This window comes from Pipistrellus hanaki (assembly GCF_964339955.1).
Source record: "Pipistrellus hanaki genome assembly, contig: scaffold_86, whole genome shotgun sequence".
NCBI lineage: Eukaryota > Metazoa > Chordata > Mammalia > Chiroptera > Vespertilionidae > Pipistrellus > Pipistrellus hanaki.
Window position 1 is genome coordinate 1 of NW_028182249.1, and position 25,824 is coordinate 25,824.

General features: G+C 47.8%; 2 long non-coding RNA genes across 5 annotated transcripts; both read left to right on the forward strand.

The window, feature by feature from the left end:
- Positions 1 to 256: 256 nt before the first annotated feature.
- On the forward strand, positions 257 to 2,649 carry LOC311616179. The gene is made up of 3 exons (XR_014793861.1): positions 257 to 300; positions 677 to 818; positions 2,481 to 2,649. It is a non-coding gene; the product is annotated as an uncharacterized lncRNA (long non-coding RNA).
- A 2,956-nt stretch (positions 2,650 to 5,605) lies between these two features.
- LOC311616178 lies at positions 5,606 to 13,398 on the forward strand. 4 transcript variants are annotated; one of them, XR_014793859.1, is made up of 4 exons: positions 5,799 to 7,499; positions 10,612 to 10,711; positions 11,006 to 11,146; positions 12,150 to 13,398. It is a non-coding gene; the product is annotated as an uncharacterized lncRNA (long non-coding RNA). The 4 variants fall into 4 exon arrangements; XR_014793857.1 differs by lacking the exon at positions 5,799 to 7,499 and adding an exon at positions 5,606 to 5,783 and having other exon boundaries at positions 11,006 to 13,398; XR_014793858.1 differs by having other exon boundaries at positions 5,797 to 7,499; positions 11,006 to 13,398.
- The last annotated feature ends 12,426 nt before the right edge of the window (positions 13,399 to 25,824 follow it).

The following is a 25,824-nucleotide window of genomic DNA, read 5'->3' on the forward strand; positions in this document are numbered from 1 at the left end:
GCAAGTAGACGCCAAGAGAATACCACGTGAATACATGCAAGTACATACCACATGCAGCTTTTGTTCCGGATCCTGCCCGGGACAGGGAGGGGCGGTAGCCGGCGCCCATCCGCACCTCCAGCAGAGTTCGCACTGGGAGCGGCCGAAGGCAGACGCTTCCGCCAGCGGAGCCCGGCTCGCCCTCCACTGGCCAATCAGGGCGTGGGTGTGGCCCTGCCTCCCGGGCGGGCGGGGCGCCCCGAGGCGGTGCACGTGGGAGAGAGAAAGGTGCTGAGAGGTGGCGGCGGGGGTCGCTGCTGGGTGAGTTGCGGCCCCGGGTGGAGGGGGAGGCGGGGCGGTGGAGTCTGCCTGGTCCTCCGAACTTTATCGTGGTGCCCCCGTTTCCACACAGCGCAGTTAGTGGGACCGGTAGTCCACCCCAAACTTCGGCCGCCGGCCCCTGAATCTGGGCACAGTGCAGGGAGTGGGTCAGGCCCTGGGAGCGGACCCCCATTTTCAGCAGGTTGTCCTCCCCCCCTGGAGACACGCCGAAGGGGCCGAGACTCAGGGACCTTCCGGAACTGAAAGGAGGGACCCCTGGGCGGGGCGCGGGCTGGAGAAACCTGACTGCAGTGGAGTGGCGAGAGGAGGACTTGAGGTGTTTTGGGGGGAGCAGTCACTGTATTTTCCCTTGAAGGCGGAAGTCCTGGGCCGCTTGAGGACGAGGAAGTTACTTCATAGAAAGCCGTGTGCAGTTTCCCTTCTGGTGCACCGGTGCCCTGTCCAGCTGGCCGCCCTCCTCCTTCTGCGGGACTCGCAGTGCTGGGCGTAGAAACCTGGTAAATGTATTGATTTTTAAAAAAATATTTTTTACTGATTTTTTCAGAGAGGAGGAGAGAGGGATAGAGAGCTAGAAACGTAGATGAGAGAGAAACATCAACCAGCTGCCTCCTGCACACCCCCTACCGGGGATGTGCCGGCAACCAACGTACATGCCCTTGACCGGAATCGAACTCGGGACCTTTCAGTCCGCAGACGGACACTCTACCACTGAGCCAAACCGGTTTCGGCTGTATTGATTTTTAATAGGAGTCGGTGTCCTGAGAAAGCCGCAGCCTTTCTGTGACTGCCCGAAGACAAGCATGTGGGGGCGGGAAACTCTGTGTGGTGTCTCCGTAGGTTGTGGGTTTCAGCAAGTAGACATCAAGATTCTCTTCGAGTGACTTCTGCTAGAGGTAGAAAGTTCTCAATTCACTCCAAGTGCAAAGGACTTCAGTCATTTCTCTGGTGGAGCCACAGAGTAAAGCAGCTGCCAATACTCGGCACTTCCTGCCGGAGTCACTTACTCTCCCTCAACAGAACGTTGCAGGGATAACAGTCACTGTTCCAGAGAGAGCTGGAAATATGCTTTGAACATCTCTCTCTGTGTCTGTGTATATATACACAAAATTCCTTCCAGTGACTTTCTGAGTAAACTGAAGGTCTGTGACATATATTTGATTTCAGATAGGAAGTGGGAGTGAGAGAAAGGTAGAAACATCCATGATGAAAGAAAAGCATGGATCGGCTGCCTCACGCACGCCCCCTACTGGGGCTCGAGTCTGCAAATCCAGCCTGTGTCCTTGACTGGAATCAAACCTGGTACTCTTAGGTCTGCAAGCTGAACCTCTATCCAATGAAACAAATTGCCGAGGGCTGAACACATCTTTTATAGAAGGTGCCTTGAGGTGGTACAAGCAGGGCCAGCGCCATCAGCGCGTGGGAGCAGGGCTGCTGGCAGACAGAAGACAGGGGCCATGGTGGAGGGGCTGGGTGGGGGTTTGGAGGATGGGCCAAGACCCCTCCCTGTGCCTACCACAGCCTCATGATCCACAGTTCCTTTCAAGGTGCACAAATTCATGCACTGGGCCCCTAGTATATATATATAAAAGGCTAAGTGGCCTCATGCATGTGTGATATGTATACAGCTCTCACTGGCACCAATCGCACACGTGTTTCCATCTGTCATTGTCAATCATGAATTTGGTTCATATGTCTATTATAGAGAGCTAATAGCAATATTAAAATATTTTTTCTACTTAATTTACTTTCAATGTGCATGAATTTGTGCACCAGGCCATTAGTGACTAATAAGCATGGAAATTTTTGTCCTAAGGGGAAAAGACTTCTCTAAAATTCTTAACCAACTATTCAATGATTATAAAGGGAATTCTAGGTCAGAGGTTGGCAAGCTATTTCTGTAACAACCAAAGACTCAATGGCTTATGGTTTCTGCAGAAACTCCAAGCTTCTCATTATTGGAGATCAGTCATTGACTCTATGTAAATAAGTACCTGTGGCTCTATTAGAATAGATCTTTTCTTGTGAACAATAAAGTTTGATTTTCATGTAATAGACCTATATTAGTCAATAAGGCTTCTCTTGAATCTCAGAGAATTAGTCATAGGTAGGACCCAGCCTGCTGGGACCTTGGACTCATGGGGACATTTCTGTTTCACTAGATGGAGCAACAATGCAGTGGGCTTCCTATACCCACATCTAGGAACACATGACTCTTCAGCCAACACTGTACATCAGGGCCAGTCAGACTCACTAGATTCTGCTTGGATTTGCTGTATTTTAGGCTCATCAGATCCACCCGGAGTTCAATGACCGATTAGACAAGGCCCAGTGCCCCTGCCACTAGGGGATCCAATGTCTCCTGTCACATTGAGAGGGTGCAGTTCCCAAGGTCTGGTTTTCATTGAAGAGTCTTCATGCAGCTCTTCATATGTGCTATTTTCAGTCATCACTACAATTCCCCATGCATTGGTGAAAGGTATGCCATGTGGGCACTCCCAGAGTGCAATAGGGCTCACATCACCAATCGACTCCAACATTAACACCTCCCTAAACTTTTGAACTGCTTCTTCATAATTTAAAATGAGGGAGAATGGGCACTTACATGTCACAGAGAGTAGCACACCACCTCAGAGGTTAAACTCTCCCCTCACCTTTAGTGTCCTACTGGGATTTGAGTTTAGTCAAGGTAGTAATTGTCACAGAAGAGCTCACTGTCTTTGCTAACCTTGTTTGTTTCCTCTTGCACATTTTACTGTTCCCTGATAAATCCTGAGTTATTCTACTTTCCTCCTATGTGGGTTATAACACAACCATGATCCATTACAATTTTTCTTACATTTGGTTTAAAACCTATGAAAAAATTGATCTCTTCATGCTGAATCAGGTGTCTTGGATACAAATCATGTACACTGTTCTGGAGCACTCAGAAATATTTCAGAATGTCTGTGTTAACACCACAGACTTGGAAAGAGAACTCAAAATCCCCATTGTGCACTGGGCCTCTAGTATCCTATGTAATAAAAGGCTAATATGTAAATAGACAGAATGGCAGAACAAGCAAACAATTGGTTGCTATGTCCACTGTTCTAGAGCACTCAAATATTTCAGAATGTCTATGTTATCACCACAGACATGGAAAATAACAGCCCCCACTCCTCCATTTAGTGATGCTATAGCCCAATATTTACTAAGTGTCTTGAGCAAAATCTGGATTAGAACTTGTTTTTTTGTTTTGTTTTTTTGTTTGTTTGCTTGTTTTTAATATATTTTATTGATTTTGTACAGAGAGGAAGGGAGAGAGATAGAGAGTTAGAAACATCGATGAGAGTCATCGATCAGCTGCCTCTTGCACACCCCCTATTGGGGATATGCCCGCAACCAAGGTACATGCCCTTGACCGGAATCGAACCTGGGACCCTTCAGTCTCCAAGCCGATGCTCTATCCATTGAGCTAAACCGGTCTCGGCAGAACTTGTTTTTTTAACACTAAATAAATGATTTATCTTTTTATAGGCACAATTTCTGACTAACTTTCTGATGATTAAGGCCCTACAGTGCACCTACTAAAATGCAGTCTGAACAGAAGCTCACCCTGATATTAGTGAGGAAAAGGAAAGTGCAGAGAAACTTACTCATATTATTCCAAAAGAAAATAACATTGCTCACCAATATCATACAAATCTATCAGTAGGTCAGGCAGTGACTTATTCAATGTCACAGGCTACAGGGAGCTTTCTATGAATAGCAGTTCTAGGTAGACAGAGGGATTCCTTGTTTGACAGGAGGGCACAAGGCATCACCTCATATAACTGCTTTGATCAGCCCAGGTTTGATCAGGTATGGCCCACACTAATAGATGTAGTCTTCCCATGCAGGTCCCTTAATGCCTCTGTGAGTGACATCACACCCAGCTCATAATGGACAGCTCAGGTTGCATGGTAACCTGGTGGACCGTGTTTAAGATTTGTTCTTTGTTACCCAGGAAATCCTGTGGGACAAATCTTCTTCCATCCCCAGGGTGATGACAGCCCCTCACCCTGAATGTTTGTCCCTCTGATGCCCTGATGGACAGCCAGAGGCTGGTGCCATTGCCGCCCACAGGTCCATGGGAGCCAGGAAACCCATGCAGCTTGGCCCCTCGTTACCTCTTTCCCTGCTCTGACCAACCCAGGGAACCTTGATGATCAGATTTGCCAGCTTTCTACAATAAACTTTTTCAATTTTTTTCACTCTGGCTTGAGATTATTGACACAAACATATACTCATACCCTGAAGCTATTTGTGCTGAATCTGAGTCTTGGCTATAAGTCATGTAGACAATCCATGTGTGCTGTTTTGGACAACTCAGAAATTGGTCAGATGGTCTATGTCATCACCACAGACATTCACACCGGAAGTGAGAGAGCCATTGGATTGGCACAGCGATTTTCACTGCACCTAGTGGTGATGTCGCCCTGTATTTAGAAACTGAATTGTTGGGTGGACTCTGGAGTTAGAAAGTAGTTCTGTAACTCTTAGTGATTTACTTTTCTTCTTTTCATAGACACTGTTCCTCATTAACTGTCCAATGGCTAACACCCTGCAGTACTTGCTGCTACAAGTCTGAACACAGGCTTCATGTTATCCTTACAGAACCAAAAGTAAGTAAATAAGGATATCCTCATGTTAGACAGGGAAAAGGTATCTTCTTTATTAAACAAAAGTGTCTTTGTAAAATTGTTACAGAAAACCGAAGAAGAACAAAGCAATATCAGAGAAATGGAGTTACATTTATTACGCATGGGTCCAGAGGAAAATGTATCTCAAATTCTGGGTCCCAACATGCAAGAATTTTCCCTATTTATATGATTTTACATTCTTTGTCTCCCAAATATGGAGTGTTTCAGGCCCCCTTTTGCAAGTTCTTAAAGAGCCAGTGTGTACTGGGGCCTTGAGACCACAACCAGAGGCCTGGCCTGGCGCCAGCACTGTTAACCTTGTCTGGGGAAGGTTTAATTTACAGGAGCCAAATAGCAGGGTTAAAATTTCAAACAGCAGTTTTCATACAAGATGGATGCTTCAAAATCAGTTATATATTCTTGGGATATAGCCTTGTTAATATTACATCAGTGTCACCTGTACATCTTCATAGCACAACAGAGCATACTCCATATGTGCTCACAATCCAAAGTCTACTTTCCTTGTATTTGACCCCCTTGACCCTCCTAATCCTCACTCATGCTTTTCCGCTTTGGTACCAACCATGATTTCATATAGAGACCTGAGATTTTGTTGGTTCCTTTGTTCTGTTTGTGCCTATTTCATTCCACAGATGCAAAAAAATACAGATTGTGCCAACATATACTCTTGATTAATTAAATCCTACCTGTGGTGGCTCCACTGTGATAAGCATCATTAGAGGCACAAATATCTTTTTGCCCATTAAGTAAAAACTGTTCTCACACATCTGCCCAAATCCCAGGGTGAGGAATTTTCCAATCATGTTTCTTTTATGTCCCTTGCTGGAAGCCAATTCCAGCATGTCACAATTACAAGAGTTTCATTAAAAGGTTGATGAAACTTGGGGCTCAACAAGGGCTGAGTCACATAAGTAATCACCTGTTGGGATGGCTAAAAGGCAAGTCCCCCAAACCTGAATAGGATGATTGTTTACTGCCAGACAGCTCAAGGCATCTCAGTCTGCATGTGATTGCCTCCTGTTGCCCAAACACCTGAACGGCTGAAAGCTATTCCCCAATCTGACATTGCTTCTGTACCCTATCCTTTGAGGTATTATCTCCACCTTGCCTTAGGACAAATGCTGGAACAAGAACCCTGGCAATCCCTCACTATTGATGGGAAAAATTGGGCAGAGCCATGAGCCAGCATATCCTTTCATATCAGATCATTTGACAGTCAAGCAAAGTTACTGTGCAGGAGGTGAGCTGCTGGGAACTCTGCCCGTCGTGTCAGTTTCCTTCCCTCTGCACTTTGGGAATATTAACAGATGTGTGTCCTGCTTCAGCTGCCCACTTGGTGGATGCTGATCAATGTCATGCTAAATTACCTGTAAGTCCAGCCACACCTTTCCATCCTCTGTCAATAGCACATTATAGATTCTCATCAGTCCAAGAGCTGAAATGGAAGAGTGATCATGGGTAAATGGGCCACTACTTACAGAATGTTTCTGTGCCTCTAGGATCATCCCAGATTTGATCATGTAGGAGCCAATTAAAAGTGATGTCATAGTCTTCTTAGGTGTAGCCACCTTTATATCCCATGGTAAACATCACACCCAGGACTTAATGGACAGCTCAGATTGCACAGTAACTTGGTGGCCCATGGATAAGCCTTCCTTTCTGAGACCAAGGAAGCCCTTTCTGACAAATCTCAGTTTACCTTCAGGGGGGATGACAGATGCTTCTCAATGTTTGCCCCTTCCAGCACGTACTGCTGTGGACTTGACTGTGGATGGAAGCCACCTGTGTTGTGCAGATGGACCTGACCGAGTCTGGATCACAGGTCCCTTGAGAGCCAAGACCCCGCTGGAGCTTGCCTTCTAATGTGACCACTATCCCAGCTCTCTACACCCTAATGGACTTTATGCTCATGTTGCCCAGCCTCTGAGTTCGATATCTGTTTTTTCTCTGCGACTCAGGAGGGAGTAACTTCGTGGAGGGGCTTTGCTGCCTTTGTCCTGCTCTCCATGTTTCTTCTGAGTCTGAACACTAAAATGACAGAAGGGAACCCTCAAATGCTGTGTACTGGGTGGAGATGATGCTACGTGTTGAGAAGTTGTCCCAGCACGTGGCTTTTTTATTAAGTAGGAACTTTCCCCCAAAATTTGACTCAAAAGAAGGCCAAGAGTTGCTACCCAGAAGAACGCTACTTACTTGTGGATGGTATCGGGAATCGGTGGGGAATCCTGAGCACCTACACTGTGACTCACACCGCCCTTCCTGAGGTCCCAAACAGAATGCCCATCTGCCAGGGACACTGGTAGGACCATCACATCTGCTGCAGTACGTGGAGGAGGACACACAGCAGCTTGGACCTGTGACAGTGCCTGTCTTTTTCCAGGTTGAACCCAAAAGAAGCGAACTTTCAGGTCACTCCGTGGAATTATATATCAAATTGAGGAATAATCTGCCTCTAAAATTCAGAGGCCTCCTGGGTGCTGTTTCTCCATCTTGTAGCAGGTGGGGCCAGATGCCAGCAATCATTGTTTACATCAAACAGTTCTCTACCCCGCAGAATAGCATTGGACACAACAATACTTCACTGAGTAAGAATTCTGAATTTCAGTCAGATTTCTTTCTCAGCTACTGACTCTAAAAGTGTATCAACTCTAGAGTAGTATTTTCCCCTCACTTGGTCCATTCTGCATAATATCATCATTGTAATTGACCAGCAAGAAGTATATCCTGTGGAAGAAAAGGCAGTGAGGACCTGTAGAGATGATTCATCCCGGGGGAAAGATAATGAAGGTATAAGGGAGCCTTGCCACCTGAGAGAAGGCAAATTTGATTAAACTATGGAAACACAGGCAGAGGCATTTGCCTGCACTGTAGGTGCATATGGTACAAGGTGATGTGGACTTTGAAGTCACTCAAGCAAAGTAACCACATAGACAACAGCAGCATCTAGGGTCTCTTGTAGTTAAGAAAAGGTTGAGTACACTACCACTTTCCAAGTTGTTTCTTCTCTCTTCTCCATCTCCTCCTCCTCTTGCTTCTCATCCTTTTCCTACTCCTATTTCTTCTAAACCTTCTTTCCTCCTCCTCTACTCTCTCCATCTTTTCCTCCTCCTCCTCCTTCTCTTCCTCCCTCTTTTTCTCAAAACAAGCTGAAAGAGTAATGAGGACGTGCCCAAATCCATACTCCTGGATCTTTCAAATTCTTCAAATTTGGCACAAATCTCTCATATATATCAGGCAGGTGGTACAGCTTCTAACTTAATACTTGCACAGTCATAGGCAGTTCTAATGTATTTGTTTAGACTTTCTCTCCACAGTTGCCTTGACTCATTGGTGATGACTGTGTGGGATAATTCTGCTAGTATAGCTATTTCAGTTATGTATTTCACAACCAGGAGCAACCACAGAATGAGTGAGACAGAATTTGGACCTATTTCAAAATGGACTTGAGCTAAAATTCACTGGTCACCTGACCCTCAAAAGCTTCAAGTCTTACTGGGGAGTTATGGTATTATTTTGGTTTCTGAGACCAATTTCTGTCCATAACCATTTTCCTTTGGTCAATGAAATATCTAGTTCATTGTTTTCCACACAGAGATAGTTACCTGGATAAAACTTTTTAAAAAGGGCTCTGAGTCAATTGGCCAACCAAAACATTCCTTCTCCTACATTAGAGCAGGAAACAGTGGGCATTTCCATGTCACAATTTTTGGTCCATCTTTGGATGCCTTTTTCAACCCACCATTTCAAGAAACTTTATATGACTTTGATAATGACCCAACCTGCAGATATAAATGCATGATCTCTGCTTGTGACCCCAAATTATTAAATTCTCTTTCATCACAATGCATGTTTCTTTGAGCATTGTCCCTCACCATTAATTATTTCCAAACATAATCCATGTTTCCCTGCTTGTGTAAATTACAGAATTCACGTGGCTCTTATAAAGGGTCGCACACTTCCCCCAGGGTCACACTCTGTCCCTCACCTTTAGTGTCCTGCTGGGATTTGTCTCCTGCTGCAGGAGAGCTCACTGCCATTATCACCCCTGTGTGTTTCCTCTTGCACATTTTCCCAGTCCATGAACAATTCTGAATTATTCCAATTTCCTATAGGTTATAGCCATGTAGGTTATAACTGTACCATGAACCTTTCCAATTTTCTCACATCTTTGTCTTGGAACTGTTGAGAAGATAAATCTACTCATGTCTTGAATATTTTCAAGCTGAATCTGGTTCTTGGATATAAATCAAGGAAAACATCCATGTTTGCTGTTGCAGACCACTCGGAAAGTTTTCAAGAGCCTATGTCATCACCAGAGACATGGAAACTACAAACTAAAAACACATTGGATTCCCACAGCAATCTCAGTCCTCCATTTAGTGATGCTGTAGCCCAATATTTAGAAACTAGAGGCCCAGTGCATGAAATTCGTGCATGGAGGGGGGTGTCCTTCAGCCCAGCCTGCACCCTCTCCAATCTGGAACCCCTCGAGGGATATCCGACTGCCCATTTAGGCCCAAGACATCCCTCTCACAATCCAGGACTGCTGGCTCCCAACTGCTCGCCTGCCTGCCTTCCTGATTTCCCCTAACCACTTCTGCCTGTCAGCCTGATCACCCCCTAACCACTCCACTGCCAGCCTGATTAATGCCTAACTGCTCCCCTGCCGGCCTGTTTGCCCCAACTGCACTCCCCTTCAGGCATGGTCACCAATAACTGCCTGACCCTGTAGGCCTGGTGACCCCTAACAACCCTCCCTTGCAGGCTTGGTCACCCCCGACTGCTCTCCCCTGCAGACTTGATTGCCCCCAACTGCCCTCCCTTGCAGGCCTGGTTCCTCCCAACTGCTCCAGCCTGCTTGCCTGATCACCCATAACTGCCCTCCCTTGCAAACCTGGTCCCTCTCAACTGCCCTCCCCTGCTGGCCATCTTGTGGTGGCCATCTTGTGTCTACATGGGGGCAGGATCTTTGACCACATGGGAGCAGCTATCTTGTGTGTTGGAGTAATGGTTAATCTGCATATTACTCTTTTATTAGATAGGCTAGAGGCCTAATGCATGGGTGGGGGCCAGCTGGTTTGCCCTGAAGGGTGTCCCGGATCAGGATGAGGGTTCCCTTGGGGTGTGAGGTGGCCTGAGTGAGGGGCCTGTGGTGGTTTGCAGGCCAGTCATGCCCCCTGGCGATCCAAGAGGAGGCCCTGGTATCTGGGATTTATGTATCTTCTACAAATGAAACTTTGTAACCTGGAGTGGAGCCAGGCCTCCTGCTGGCTCTGTGGCTGCAGCCATTTCTGTTGGAATTTGTTTACTTTCTATAATTAAAACTTTGTAGCATTGAGTGGAGGCCTAGGCCTGCAAGGGCAGGCAGAAAGCTTGGCTTCCTCCATTGCCAGGGAAACACAAATCTCACTCCTGCTCTCTGTGGCTTAGCCATCTTGGTTTGGTTTATTTGCATACTCACTCTGATTGGAGGTAGGTGTGGTTTGTGGGTATAGTAGAGGTATGGTCAATTTGCACATTACTCTTTTATTAAATAGTATTGTCTTGAATGGATTCTGGAATTAGTACTTGATGTTTGTTTTTTCTTAATGATTATCTTTTATTTTCATAGACATCTTCCTCAGTAACTGTCTGATGGCTGACACCCTAAGCACACCTTCTACTGCTCAGTCTTAACAGAGGCTTTCCATGATCCTAATGAACAGAGGCAAGTAAACAAAACTATGTTGGCATTATTTGAAAACAAAGAAGTATCTCTTATTTTCAAAAAAAGGAAGAAGACTGACAAAAATTCTTTTACAATTATTCCATTATTAAATATTGGGGGATAATGTAGTTAATGACATATTAACTTTTACTGTACAACTTTACAATACAACATAGCGTACACCAGTATGTGCTCAACACCCATATGATAGTCTCTTGGTATTTGAACTCCTTTGCCATTGTGCCCTCACTCATGCTTTTTCCCCTCTGGTGACCACCATGGATTTGTCTGCAGGTAGGAGATCTTCAAGGTGAATGACCCAATCTCTGCCCATCGTGATAGATTCATCGCCCACTGTCCTTCACAAACATCCAGAATGGCCCGTTGTAGTGCAGCAGTCCAGTTTCTGGGTGGTCATTGACATCATGCAAAGTCATCGGTAAGCCAGGCCACAACTTTGCTTCCTCTGTCACCAGGTCATAGGGAACCTTCTATGCGCCCACACGTCTAGGCTGAAAGAGGACATCGTTGTTTAGTGGGAGGACCCGAGGGCAAGTGGGTCACCTCTTATCTCACAGCTCTGGTCCTCTGAGGTCCCGTCATGTATGAACCATTTTAACTTCATGGTCTTCCTGTGTGTGGCCTCTTTAGGCTCCCTGTGTAACATATCCCCCAGGTCACAATGGAAAGCCAGGTTGTCTGGTAATAGTGGCCCATGGTTAAGCACTACTTTTCTGAAACCCAGATAGCCCTGTTTGGATAAGTCACAGGCCATCCTCAGCGTGAGGACTGCTCCTTACCCTCACTATCTGCCCCTCAAGCTAGGACTGCTTAGACCTAAGGTAAGGTGACCAGATCGTCCCGCTTTTGGAAAGATTCTTTCCAAAAATCGGGACATTTTTAAAACACCGTGGGATGCTGGAAAAATTGTTGAATATCGGGACTGTCCTGCCAAAAGCGGGACAATCTGGTCACCTTAGAAGGAAGGGATGGAAGTCACCAGTGATGCCATGTAGACCTCAGCCAGAGATTGGAAATCTTGCCCCTCCAGTCTGCTAGGGAGCCTGGATCTCTATGGGGCTTGTCCTCTGTGGTAGCTTCTTCATGCTCTCGAATGCTCTGAGAGAGGCCCAGGGCCAAGGGCTAGGACTTTCTGAGAGAAAGGCCAGGGAGTGATATGTCAGGACTGAGCCTCCTAAGACTCTGAGAGAGATGCCCAGGGCCCAGGGCCATTGCTTCAGGCTTTGCCCATCCTCTCCCTGAGCGAGGCGCAGCCCTTTGGTGATGGGCTCTCTGTGCGGGAGTTTCGGCTCAGAGGTGCTGACACTGGGCTGGACTCTGAGGCTAGCATAGTCATTAATGATGTCATGCTGACATTGACAAGTCACAGGCATTGTTCTTTTTCTTCTTTGAATGCTAATTGTCTCTGTGTTTTCTTTCAGTTTCACCATAATCTTTGCCTCCAGATACATATCAATGCAGCATATTTCTTTTTAAAACCTGGTATTGAATATTGAATATCTTTCCCCATTTTACCTTACATTACTCTCCCAAGGGCAAATATGAAAACTAAAGGTATCGGAGGCCTGGACACACCTCCATGACCAGTGGGGCTGCCTCGAGGCTGGGGACTCTGTGCTTTTTAACATCAGCAGATCCAGCCCCAGAAAGAGACCAGTTTACAATCACTTCTGAAAACTGCCAGAAATGGATGGCCTGTTCTAAGCTGGGTTACCAAGTAAGGACGAGGTAATAGAGGGGCGTTTTGCTCCAGAAACAGAATTCCCAAAAAGGCACAATTCATTATTTCCCCACAAAATGGTTGGAGGAGAGTAAAATCCCAACATGAGCTTTGAAGGCCTCTGTGCCCAGGGCATGGCGTTGCCTGCTGAGGAGGAGCAGCAGGGGACACGGGCAGTTTACCCACAGGCCGCAGCCAGGACGCTGGGCTGGAGCCAAGCGGGCCCTGGGTTCTCTAAGAGGTTCTTCTAGAAATAGATCCCTCAGATGCTTCTTCTCACTTTAGGTAAGGAGTTATTGTTAAGGCACTTGGGGAGTTCCCCTTTCAGCTTCAGAAAGGAGGTGCAGATTCGGGAGTCATCACTGCAGCCACCCTCCAGGCGTTAGCGGGATTCCTGAAGGTGGGGGACCCCGTAGAAGTAGAGGAAGGCTGCTGCCGCCACCATGACACTAAAAACCCGACGTGTCTGGTTTCATGTGTCATACTTAACCGAGCGCTCTGTAACTCGAGCCGCCTGGAGGCCAGCCTAGCCATAGGAAGAGCCGGCCCAGCTGGCCCACGTGTGGCCTTGCCACAGCCCCTGGTGAGAGTCAAGGGCTTGGTGGGCACAGCACTGCTCTAGCCAGGGCCCAGGGACATCCCAGGCCTTGTCCGCGGGTGTTTAGGGGGGACCCACTGTGCCGCAATGGTGGCGGGAATGCCCAGGGCACAGATGATGGAGCGGTACATGAGCCAGGGCGCAAAGCTCCGTAATGTAGAGCAAGCCCCGCGTAATGCAGTTTGCAAATTGTGAGAGGCTTTCTGGGAAGAACAGTAGGTGGCATGAAGGAGCCAGGAGAAGTGAGGCAGAGCTCTACGCCCAGGAACATCTCCAGCCCACCTGCCCTAGCAGGGCCCGGAAGTACCTCTGGTCAGAGCAAGATCAAGGTTCACAGAAAGAGAAACAACAAGTAAGCAGAGCCGTGCAGTAAGAGCCCTTTTCTGTGCGGTGCAGACGCTGCAGAGAGCAGCCTGCGCGGAGGGCCTGACCCGTGCCCTGCAGCAGGAAGCTCTCCTGGAGCCGGTCAGGGAGCACGAGCTACAGTGCAGGCCTCAGCATCCCTCCCAGACCTCATGCACCCACTCCATCTCCTCCCTGGCTGGCTGGGTGCTGGCAGCCAAAGGGCAGGCTCCCGTCCCACTCCCCCGGGCACTGCACATGCTCCTCTTCAGCGCTGGTTGGGTCAGCGATTTCCCAGCAGCAGTTTTCCAGCAGGTGTCCCAGCTCAGCCCGGTCACCCTGTTACTGGCACGAGCCCTGTTCCACCTGGCCACCACTGGTCCCTTCTGAGTAGAGATCTAGCTGGTACCTCAATGCCCTGCACCGCCAGCTGGGAAAGAGCCTGGGTGCATCACCCCAAGAAGCAGAGACCTCCTTGTGAGGTCAGGCAAGCTGGCAACGCCTGAGGTGGGGCACACCGCCCTTCCACTACACCCCCCAGCAGGCCAGGCGGCCTGCAGCTGAGCCTCCTGATCTTCATGCTCTACCAGGCACCATTCTTCTGATGCCAACTGACAGTGGGTCTCAAGGCTCAGAGCTCAGGACTGGCCTGCAGGGAGCAGATACGGGCCTCATCTGAGTGTGCTCCAGCCTCACGCAGAGCACAAGGTATGTCTGCAGGTGTCCCGGAGCGTTCCCCTCACCATGAATGGCTATCAGGATGGAAGAGAGTGTGTTTAGTGAAAGGACCTCAGCCAGCCATGCAAAGACTATCAAGTTATTCCTGAAATAGGATGAATTCAAATTCTAAGCAAGGTTACAGGCAGAACTTCCTTTTCTTATTAAAGAGCCAGCCCTATGTGCACTTAGTGGTTATCTCGATGCTGGCCTCAAAAACAATGCTGTTCTATCCAATTAAAAAAATGCACCTGGCATGGTATTGAGATTGTGGGCATATCTGGTCTCTGGCCTGCAAGGTCAGACAGCTAAGTTTATCTTCATCATTCTTCAAACGGGCTAAAGCAAACTAGAAAGCAGCATTTTATCTAGGAAGAACAGCAGAAAATTCCAAACAACAGTTTGTTGCAGAATGGGGGTTTTCCTTCTCAGAACCTTTAAAAATAACTACCTGCCCCTACAGCGGTGCAGTCGTGTAGGGTCCGCCTGCGTGTGGTGCTCTTGCAGCTGCCCTGGCCAGTTCAATAAATTCTTGTTTGTGCCAAAACCAGTTTGGCTCAATGGATAGAGCGTTGGCTTGGGGACTGAAGGGTCCCGGGTTCGATTCCGGTCAAGGGCATGTACCTTGGTTGCGGGCATATCCCCAGTAGGGGGTGTGCAAGAGGCAGCTGATCAATGACTCTCTCTCATTGATGTTTCTAACTCTCTATCTCTCTCCCTTCCTCTCTGTACAAAATCAATAAAATATATTTTAAAAAATTCTTGTTTGCCTCCGGTGGTCTTATTTTGAACCCAGGGTTCGACCCCACAACAATTCCGAGATCTGGGATCAGAGCTGCAGACTTTGTAACAGCCAGAGAGTTGATGGCTTAAGGTGTGTATTTAAATTCCAATTTCTTCTCATCATTTCAGTGTCATAGACAATAGTGAGCAAATAGGTGAGGCTGTATTCCAATAAAGCAGACACCAGGGTTTAAGTTTCACATAATTGACAGTGTTAGGCTGCAGGGCATTGTTTGGACTCCGCCGTTGAACTCTGAGAGAGAGGAGCAGGGCCGGCTGTGGGCCTCACTAGGAGTCTCTGTAAGAGAGGCTGGGCTCTTCAATGCTGGCTCTGCTCTTTTGGGATGGAAAAGGCTCTTCAGGGCTAGGTTTTGCCCTCTGAGGCACAAGGATTAGCCCAGCGGCTTTGGGGCTAGGCTGGGCTCCCAGGCGGATGCCATGCTGCACATTGGCACATCTCAGGCTTTGATTGTGTGTTCGCATTGGCAGCTTACATTTAGTTACATGGAGCACCAGGCTGGCCTGCGGGGAACCCACACTCATTGCAGCCTGCCCCTGCTGCTGAGTTCCAGCATGAGCCTGTGCGGAGAGCAGCAGAGGCTGTGGACTGGTTTCATTGGAGTGTACACAAACTTCACTCAGAAGTTTAAAAGCATTTACAGATGTTCCAGTGTTCCTATCATCAGGAAAGTCTCAATATTGCCCAATTAGCTTGGAAAAGGTTGTTCTTAGGGTTAGGGAAATAGACCTCCAAAATTCTTTACCAGCTCGGAAAAGACTAAAAATGGAATCCAAGCCCTAGCTGTTTTGGCTCAGTGGATTGAGTGTCAGCCTGCAGACTCAGGGGTCCTGGGTTCAATTCTGGCCCAGGGTACAGGCTGCGTTTTGGGCTTGATCCCCACTAGGGGGCGTGCAGGAGGTAACCGATCCATGTTTCTCATTTATATTTCTCCCTTTCCCTTCCTTTCTGAAATCAATAAAAATGTATTTTGTATTTTTTTTTTTTAAATATATTTTATTGATTTTGTACAGAGAGGAAGGGAGAGAGATAGAGAGTTAGAAACATCGATGAGAGAGAGTCATCGATCAGCTGCCTCTTGCACACCCCCTACTGGGGATGTGCCCGCAACCAAGGTACATGCCCCTGACCGGAATCGAACCCGGGACCCTTCAGTCCCCAAGCCGACGCTCTATCCATTGAGCCAAACCGGTCTCGGCTATTTTGTATTTTTTTAAAAATGGAGTCCAAGACCCTAGAGCAGAGGTCTGCAAGCTGTTTCTGCAACAGCCAGAGACTCAATGGTCTCTGCAGAAACTCCAAGCCTCTCATACTTTGACAGCAAGTAGCTGTGGTTCTATTAGAATAAATTTTTCTATGGAAAATTGAGTGTATCTTTCATAAATTGGCCTGTATTAGGCAACAAGACATCCCTGAGAATCTGAGAGAATTGGGCACAGGGCCTAGGCTGCTGGGCCCTGGGACTCACTGGGACATTTTTGCTTCACTAGATGGAGCAACAATGCAGTGGGTGCTCTCTCCCCACCGCTAGGAGCACTTGACTCGTTAGCCAACACTGTACATCAGTGCCGCCAGACTCACCAGATTCTGCCTGGATTTGCTGTGTTTTAGGCTGATCAGATCCACCATGAGTTCAGTGACTGACTGGACAAGGCCCTAAGGTTCAAGGCCTCCCGTCACATTTACACTTTCACGTTGAGGGTGCAGTTCCCAGGTCTGGTTTTCAAAGAAGAGTCTTCATGCAGCTCTTCAAATATGCTGTTTCCAGTCATCAGTATAGTTCCCAATGTATTGGTGAAAGGTATGCCTTGTGGGTACTCCCAGAGTGCAATAGGGCTCACATTACCAATTGACTCCAACAATCCCACCTCCCTACACTACTGAACTTCTTTTTAAAAAATTATTATCATTGATTTTTTTTTTTCCATAAAGGAAGGGAGAGTTAGAAACATCAATGACAGAGAAACATCCATCAGCTGTCTTCTGCACACCCCCTACTGGGGATGTGCCCGTAACCAAGGTTCATGCCCTCAACTGGAATCTAACCTGGGATCCTTGAGTCAGCAGACCAACGCTCTATCCACTGAGCAACACCAGTTAAGGCTGAACTGCTTTATTGAAAAAAGACAGTGGGCATTTCTATCTGCCTTCTTTGGGCCATCCTTGGATGCAGTTGTCTGCCACCCATCCCAGTCAACTTGTGAGGCCTTTTGAAATGACCCACACTGCAGATACAAATGCAGACTCTTCCTGTGGGCCCAAATTAATAGGTTCCCTCTCATCCACATTTATGTTTCCTTGAACTTGTCCTCGACCACAGATTGCACAAGTTTCTGCCTGGATACGTTACAATACTCACATAGTTCTTCCACAGAATAGCACACCACCTCAGAGGTCAAACCTTCCCTTCACCTTCAGTTCCCTGCTTGGATTTGAGTCTAAGGTGGCAGCTGCCACAAGAGAGGTCACTGCCTTTATTACTCTTGGTGCTTCCTCCTGCACATTTTTCCAGTCTCTGAAAATCCCTCAATTACTCCAGTTTCATCTCATACCGGTTACAACACTTCCATGATCCATCCCGTTTCTCCTCACATCTGGATTGAAGCCATTGTGAAATACACCTATTTTGTCCTAAATCTCCAAGCTGAAGGCGGTGTGCTGGCTATAAACCAGGGAAACCATCCCTGTCGGCTGTTGCGGACTACTCAGGCATTTTCAGAACATCTATATCATCCCCTCAGGAAACTCCAATTTTCTCCACATCTACCTGGAGGCATAGGAAACTACTGACGCCCTGAGGCCCCTCAGGCACCCTCGGGGGCCCTGGACATGAGTTCAGCAGGCGATCCCCAGTGATGAGAGGGAGCATGTCCATGTGTGCACTGGGGCCACTCTGAACTGTTTCAGATTGAGTGTCATCAACAGGGACACGGGAACTGGATGCGGGAACCCCATTGGTTCCCACCGCCGTCCTCACGCCTCCGTCTAGGGACGCTGTAGCCCAGTGTCTGTCTAGCTCTTGCCTTGCTGGGAAGGAGCCAGTAATCAAAACCGGGTTTTATAACACTTAGCCATTGATTTCCTTTCCTTTTCAAAGATGCCATTGCTCACTGACTGTCTGAGGGTTAATGTTCTGCAGCACAACTGCTACTACCCAGCTGAAGCAGATTATTCACCTGGTTTTTATTGAACAAAAGATAAACAAATACATGTTCTTATTATTCAAACACAGAAAAGCGTGTCTTCATTTCTTGAACATTAAATACTCAAAAAGTATTTTGTGATTACTTTTTGGGGTAACCAGGTTAATCACATTGTAAACCTTCACTTGTACAACTTCATGGTACAACCAGCACACTCAGCTATGTGCTCTCCACCAATGTCTGTCTCCTCTGCCCACTTGCATATGAGCCCCCCATTATTCACCTGGTGCTCCCTCCTGCTTCCCCTTGGTAACCACAGGATTCTCTCTCTCTCTCTCTCTCTCTCTCTCTCTCTCTCTCTCTCTCTCTGTGTGTGTGTGTGTGTGTGTAGGAGACTTTGTTTCTTTTGTTTGTGACTTTACATTCCACTGATTTGGGAAAATATAGAATGTGACACTTTACCCTTTTGACCAATGACATCTCCCACTTTGAGGCTTCACTTTGGTGAGCATTATAGGAGACACAAACATCTTTGAATATTTCTGACCACTGAGGGAGAACGTCCAGCGAACTTCTGCCCAGAGAGCTTGTGGAGGGCCTCCTCGTCATGCCCCTCAGCACCTCCGCCTGATGCTGCAAACCCTAGGCAGGGCCCTGAGGCAGCATCCGTCCACAGCTGGACATTGCCAGCCACGCACAGTGAGTGAGGAGGCGGGCGCCCCACCTCTGCCAATGGGGAGGGCTTTGTTGCCCACTGTCCTTCACAGACGTCCAGAGCGGGCTGTCTGCTGCAGCTGCCCCTCTCTGGTTGGTCATCGATACCATGCAAAGCCATTGGTGAGCCAGGCCACAGCTTTCCTTTCTCTGTCAATAGGTCATAGGACACTTCCCAGGAGTCCACAGGTCTAGGCAAAAAGGTGGATTCATTGTGTGGAAGTTGGTACTCAAGCAAATTGGACCACAGATTATATTACTGTGTCGGTCCTCCCAGATTCGATCATGTATGCAGCACTTTAAATTGAGGTTGTAGTGTTCCTAGTGTTTCTATTCCTCCTCCTCCTCCTCCTTCTTCTCCCTCTCCCTCTCCTGATCCTCATCCTCCTTCCCCTTCTGGTTCTCCTCCATTTTCACAAGTCAAATCAAATGGTTGGTGAGGATGTGTTCCAATGGACACAATCCTGCATATTCAAATCCTTCCCGTGGCACAAATCTCTGCCACTCACCCAGGAACGTGGTGAGGTTTTTGATTTCCTTCTTATCCAGTTGCAGGCAGTTCTAGAGGCTTCTGCTTTGACTTTCTCAACCTAGTAGCCCCCACTCATCAGCAATGAGTGTGGGGCTCATCCTGCTGCTTTGTCCATTTCAGTTTTGCCTCCTGGGACTAGGGGCCAAGGATGGTCCCAACATATCTCCCCACTCCAAAATGGACCTGAGCTGAGACTCATTGGTCACCTAACTCTTAAAGCCCCTAGATTTAGTGCAGGACCACAGTAATATTTTGGTTTCTGAGATTAATTTTTGTTCCGAACCATTGTCTTTGATTTATCTTGTTCATTGTTTCTTCCATATAGATAGCTACCCTGGCTAAAAATAAAGAAATAAAAAGGCCTTCAGACCACTGGGGAAGGCATGAAGTAACTTTTACAGTATACATTTTTGGTTGTCTTTTCTCAGGAGGTTCTGGTCTTTCCTTTATTTGAGAATTATGGGTATGTAAACTGGCTCATGCCAGGGGTCGGTGAATGTGCTGAGCGAATGTTTTTATGGTTCCGTGACACCATTGCACACTTCACCTAGAACATTTCTGCTTTAGTAGATCCAGAGAAGAGTGAATTAGGGACCATTAAAGAAAGCAAGAATGATAGACGAAAAGAAAGCATGGAAAAATACAAAAAAGAAAAACAAACCAACCAAACAAACAAAAAAACACACAAAAAAATAGAAAATGGGTGGAATAAAAAGAAATATGAAGGATCAGAGAGGAAATACAGAAAATAAAAAAAAAAGAATTGGAGGAATATGGGAAGGAAACGGTTTAAAATAAAAGAAGAAAAAACAATAGAAAAGGAAAATAGAGGGAAAAGCAGGTAGACCCAGAATAAGAGAAGTAATAAAAAGGAGTAAGAGGAGAAAAGGCAAAGAAAAACATGAGTAGGAAAGTGAATAACTCAAATAGAGATGAAAATAACAGCAAACCAACAAAGAAGATAGATAAGCCTGTTTCTGAAGGGGATTGAGGCAAAACGGGCGCCAGGACCACACGTCTCCAGGAGGGGGCGGTGCTGCTCCGCTGTTGGGGACGGGCTGATACCTTTCCAGGTCGCGGAGCTGCGCCTCGCCAGTGGCCCAGAATACCACTCTGCCCTCGGTGGGTGGAGAGCCTCGCATGCAGCCCCCAGGGACCTGGGGTTTCTATCAGCTCCCGGCGGGAGGGGAGGGGAGGGGGCGAGGACGCCATCAGGTTCCCCGGACAGTGGGGCGGACGGCCCAGCCCATCCAGGCACTGACCCTCCTGGAAACTGTCCACCCCCCTAGACGCGGCTCCGCATTGTCGCGGGTATGGCTGGCAGGGCTCCTGGGGGCGGTGAGCTGCGGCTTCTGGGAGGCCAGCTCCTCAGGGGAAAAGGCCGCTCCGGTTCCACGTGGGGGGATGTGACCTGCGGGGCAGGACTCGCTCCCCGCCGCTGCTTTTCCAAGTCGCTTGCCAAGGCTGCCACCCAGCCTCTCCGCAGGCGCCTCCAGCCCGCTCTGTCCTCCCTGCATCAGAGCCTCGTCTGAAAGCTACAAAAACAAACAAACAAACCCTCCTGTGCTTTGGCGAGAGGGGGGGGGGGGGGGGTTGTGTGTGTGAATACAAGGAAATGGGCTTTCTCTCCAACCAGCTCTAGGCGACTGGCTCCAGACTTCCCGGCGCCAGCCAGCCGGCCCTCCGGGAACCCAGAGCCCCTCACTCTCACTCAGCCCGGGGAGCTGGTGGGCCCCTGAGGCTGCGGCTTCCTACCAGCCTCCAGGCGGTGCCCTCGGCCCTTGATACCAGCCACGCTCAGCGGGGACTCAGTGGGTGACTGGGGCAGAGCCCACACGTTAGTTCTGTTGTTACAATAGTTTGGCTGTGAAGGGGGTGCAGTGAAGGTCTGCCTGTTCCACCACCTTCTTCTCTCCGCACCGTAATCTTTTGATTAATTAAATCCTTCAGTTTGATGCTAAGCGAAAATCTCTTATATTGTGCCCATTGATGAGAACTGTCCTTACGCCTCTGCTTATTCCAATGTGAATATTTCCCACTCATGCTTCTCCTCTGCCCATCTCTATAGGACATTTCGCCAGAGCCATGAAGCAGCGTGAACTTGCATCTCAGCTCATGAGTCGTTCAGCAGTGTGAGTGATAGTGACCTGCTGGGAACTCTGGCCCTGGGAAGGTTACCTGGCCCTGCCCTCCAGGAGTGTCTACAGGGCTGTTGGGCTGCAGCTGCTCGCTCTCCACTTGGTCATCGAGATCACGCTAGCTTATCGCTAAGCCAGGATACAGGTTTCTTCCTCTTCCCACAGGTCATCAGGAGTTTCTCATGAGTCCACCCAGGCTGCAAGCCGGATGGAGGACAATCAAGCTAGCATTACATGACTTCCTTGAGCTTCCTGAGTCCTCCCAGGTGAGATCACATATGAACCTCTTTAGATGGATGTGGCAGTCATTCTGTGTGTCACCAACCTTATGGCTCGATGGGTTCCATCACACCAGGTCATAATGGGCAGCTGGGTTGCCTGGTTACTTGGAGGCCCATGGTTAGGCATTTCCTCTTTGAAACCAAATAAACCCTTTGAGACAAACCTCAGTGCATTTTGCGGGGTGACAGGCCCATCCCTGCCTGTTTGCCTTTTATACCAGGGTGACTTCGGGCTGAAGGGCGTTTGGAAACCATCATGTGGTGCTCATGGAACTGAGCGAGGGAACATTTCCCTTGACCTTTACAGGCCCCCGAAGGGTCTAGATGTTGCAGAAGACCAAGAAGACCAGGACGCTTCTGAGGAAGTAGGAGGGACGCTGTTTAATATGCCGGCGGACTCAGGGAACAGCCTCCCGAATCTGAGTGAAGGAGCTCGCATGGGGCCCTCCCTTATACCCCCTCTTTGTGATCTTTGTCCCACAAACATGGATTATGCTTCCGGTCCTTTTCGTGGGCTTTGCAAGAAGGCCCCCAGGTGTTGGGGGTCCTCAGGCCATATCTGATGGTCTGCCCTGGCGTCAGAGTTAATAGCCCTCCCTCCCTCCGGGGCAGTGCACTGTCCCCAGTCCAATGGCCTCTGAGACCGGTTCTGCAAGACCAGTATCTGGGAAGGAGAGAGGGATTAATTATAGGGTATCAGGAATGCACACTGAGCTTGCTGACTAGGATTCAGGTCACTAGCCTCTAAATATGAGGCTTACATTGGAATTAGTGCTTTTAGCCTCCTCAAAGATACATGTGGACCTTGACGTCTGGGGTTAGTTCTCCATGGCACTGCACAGCACAATGCAAGGTGAGGCTCCGGTTTGCCAGGTTCTGACTCAGTTCCTGCTGTTTCTCTGAGGCTCAGAAGGTGGGAACATTGTGGAGGGACTCTGCTGCCCTGTGCTATTGTCTTCCTTACCTTCCTCAGTCTGGACCCTAAGTGACAAAGGCGGAAACTCTTAAATGCTGGTTCACTGGGTGGAAAAACTTTTTTTGCCAAATTTGCCTCAAAGAAAGACAAAAGTTGCTCCTCAAAAGACAATAGTTGTGCCAAAACCGGTTTGGCTCAGTGGATAGAGCGTCAGACTGCAGACTGAAAGGTCCCAGGTTCGATTCTGGTCAAGGGCATGTACCTTGGTTGCGGGCACATCCCCAGTAGGGGGTGTGCAAAAGGCAGCTGACCAATGATTCTCATCGATGTTTCTAACTCTCTATCCCTCTCTCTTCCTCTCTATAAAAAATCAATAAAAATATATTTTTTTAAAAAAGAAGTAAAAAAGAGAATAGTTGTTTGTTGATAATAATGACACCTGGGTTTGAAAGTTTGAGCTTTTATACTGTTTTCCACCCACAGGCCTTCCTAAGGCCCCACCAGAATCGCTATCTGCTAGGTATGCTCAGAGGACCATCGCGTCTACTGTGGTGCATGAACCAGGTCACAGAGCAGTTTGCACAGCAGCCTGGACCTGAGGGATCTACTGACTCTGAAATCCAGAGGCCACTGGGTGCTGGTCCTCCCCCTTTTTCTCGGGAGTGGGGCGGGGGGCCAGATGGCAGCCATAATTTTTTACCGCAAAACAGTTACTTCTCCTGCTGAATACACTAGACACAAAACCATTTCACTAAGAGGATTTCTGAATTTTAGTCAGATTTTTTCTCAACTTCTGACTCTAAAAGTGTATCAAATCTAGAGTAGGATGGTTCCCACTCACTAGGTCCAGTGAGCCTAACAGCATCTATGTAACGGACCAACAGGAAGTACATGTGTGGATGGAAACCGCAGTCAGGACCTCTGCAAAGGGCATGAACCTCTGGAGCTGACTCACCCCGAGGTGAGATAAGGAGGAAATATGCCGGTTTTGCCAGCGGAGGGAAGGCAGCTTAGATTGAACCATGAAACACAGGGGAGGTGCTGCCTGAGCGGTAGGTGTGTACGGTACCAGGTGACGTGGACTTTGAAGTCACTCAGGCAAAGTAACCCCATGGGTCCAGCAGCAGCAGCGGGGCCCTGTAGCTATAGTCTGAGTGACTGAACAGCCATTTTCTAGGTGGTTACTTCTATTTATTTTTCTACGCTTTGTCTGTCTTCTCCTCCTACTCCTTCTATTCCTCCTCCTCCACTTGCTCCTCCCTTTCCACTCTTCTTCTTCTTCTCTCCTCGTCCTTACCCCCCCCCCTCCTTTGCCCAAGCAAAATCAAAAGGTGAATGAGGATGTGCTGCTGTTGGCACTTCCTGCATCTTTCAAAACTTTCCTGGTGGCACAAACCTCTTCTCTTCATCGAGGTCTGTGGCACAGCTCTCCATTAACCATTCACCTAGCTCCAGGCAATTCCCATAGCTCCTGGCTAACCTTATTACTTCACCTAGGACTTCTGCTGAGGTAGATCAAGGAAGAAAGCATTGTGCTGGCTGTCCACAGTTCTGGGAACACCATTCACTAGCCAGCACCGTAGTGGGTGCCAGTCTGCCTCCTTGAAGCTGCTTTGACCTGCAGGGTTTTACTGTGATCAGATCTACTGTGAGTTTGGTGGCTGTATAAGGCCCTTTGGCCTGTGCCTCCTGGGTACCCACGGACTCCGTTCCTTGTATTGATAGATTTTCCCATGGAGAGGCTTTGGTCTCCAGCGTCTGGCCTTCAGAGAAGAGACTTCACCCGGCTCTTCAAATGTGCAGTTCCCACTCAGTGTCCTGGGGGGAGGCTAGCAAGGGGGGCATGCACAGAGTGTGGGCTAGGCCTCACCTGACCAATCCACTCTAACCCTGCTGCCTCATAAGCTTTTGAACTGCTTCTTCTTTATTAAAACAAGAGACAGTGGGTACTTTCCTGTCACATTTATCAGGCCCGTCACTGCAAGCATTTGACAGTCAATCATCCCAGTAAACTTTTAGAGCCTTTTCTAATCACCCACTGCACATCTGAATGCAGGATCTCTGTCTGGTTGCCCAAATCAGTACATTCCCTCTCTTCCAAATCTCTGTTTTTTTGAACACTGTTCCCCAACATTAATTATTTACACACATAGTCCATACTTTCTGCTTGTGAATCACTGTGCTCATGCAGTTCTTCCCAGGAGCAGCACACTTCCTCAGGGCCACATGTTGTCCTTCACATTGAGGGTCCTGCTGAGGGTTGTGTCTGTTCAAGCCAGCAACAGCTGCCAGAGAGCTCCCTGCCACCATCACACCTTGTGTGTTTCCTTTTTTTTTGCGCATCTTCCAAGTCTGTGTGACAAATCAGGAATTATTCTGGGTTCCGTCATACAACTCTACCAGGAATCTTTCCAATTTTTTCACCTTTGGTTAAACCATTGGAAGAGAATAATCTATTCATGTTCTTAATATCTTCCATCGGATTCTCCTTTTCTTAGACATTATTCATCCATAATTGTCTGATGGCTGATGCCCTGCAGCACACCTTCTACTGCCTAGTCTCAACAGCTGACTCACCTGAACCTTGTTGAACAGTGTTGGCAACCAGAATATATTTATATTATTCACAACCCAAAAGAGATTTCTCTTCTTTTCTTGAGCACATGTGGGACCAAGAGAGTTGCTTTAAATATTATTTCATTTTTAAAATTTGGGGGGTAAAATTTCAGTTGTGCAACTTTATGGTACAACATAGCACAATGCGTTAGTGCTAAACAGGAAAGTGTGGTCTCCTCTGTCTTCTTCAAGACCATCCTTTTCCTTTTCCATAATTTTGTCTGCATAAAGGAGATTTTGTTCATTTGTTTCTTTTGTACATAGTTTTAGACTCCACAGTTGGGACAAAATAGAATGTGACACTTTATCTTCTTGATTAATGAAATCCTCAACCAAAATTCACTGTGAGGAACAGTATATGAGACACAAATATCCTTGTATATTTTTGCAAATTGAGTGAGAACTGTCCAACAAATTTATGTTCTGTGTTATAGTGAAAGATCTCCAATTATGTTTCTTTCATGTCCCTGACTATTATGGCAAGATAATGCCCAGCACCATGAATCATTATCTCCTTACACATCTGGTCATTTGACAACCCTGCAAAGTGAATGTGGAGATGAGTAGCCCCAAATCT